Source organism: Otolemur garnettii, unplaced genomic scaffold (assembly GCF_000181295.1).
Source record: "Otolemur garnettii isolate 467f Iridium unplaced genomic scaffold, OtoGar3 scaffold00013, whole genome shotgun sequence".
NCBI lineage: Eukaryota > Metazoa > Chordata > Mammalia > Primates > Galagidae > Otolemur > Otolemur garnettii.
This window is the reverse complement of record NW_003852408.1, coordinates 17,174,033-17,174,938: the sequence shown is the minus strand read 5'-3', so window position 1 is coordinate 17,174,938 and position 906 is coordinate 17,174,033.

Below are 906 nucleotides of genomic sequence, written 5' to 3'. Positions count from 1 at the left end.
TGAGAGGTACAATAATGGAAAACATCGGTCCCTACTCTTAAAAAACATACGAGTTAGTGGGAAGAGAGAGACGTGTCCAGAGATGACTTATAGTGCAACATGGAGATGCTTCTGCTGAGGTGTGCACAGAAGCCTGTAACCGGTGAGAGGACAATTAACTCTGCTGGGGCTCTCTGCAAAGGGTTCCTTAAAGCAAAGACATAGGAAAAGGAGACACGAGATGAAAAGCTAAATGGAGAGCGGGAAGAAGTTTTTCAAGAGAAAGGGGAATGTGAGCAAAGTTGTGTCGACCTGAGAAAGAATCTAACATAAATAGGAAATGGCAAGAATTTTATCACAGAGAATAAACACCATGGCGAAGTGTTACAGCAGATTATGACAGAGTCTGAGGACCCGTTAAGGAGTTTGCATTCTATCCTGCAGATGACGGAAAACCAGTCTAGATTAATAAACCAGGAGTGATAGGATTAACCTTGGAACAAATGATACAAAGGAAATAATATCCATTCCTTTCAGCTTGCTGTCTTCTTATGTTGAGAAGCGTGGGTTAATGAAGCCAGCAGGCTGGGGTCAGCTGCAGATCGCGAAGGGAGGTGGGCTGCATTCTCACCCCAAACCTCACCTAGAGCCAGGAGGCAGGGACCTTACTTGAGGAAGGGAGTCATATACGTCATTATATCAGTGTCCCATCCTTGTAATTTTGCGTCCAGTATTTTAATATTATGAAGATTGGGTTTTATAGATTAACTGAAAATTGCCACAACTGTCAGAGGTAATTTAGGTAACTAACATTAAAAAAACAAAACAAAACACCCCTGTAGGCGATGCCAAGAGCCAGATGACATCCGAGCAAGATGATCCTCAGCTGAGGCGTGGACCTCGGGCCATTCCTCCACAGGAGTTCCT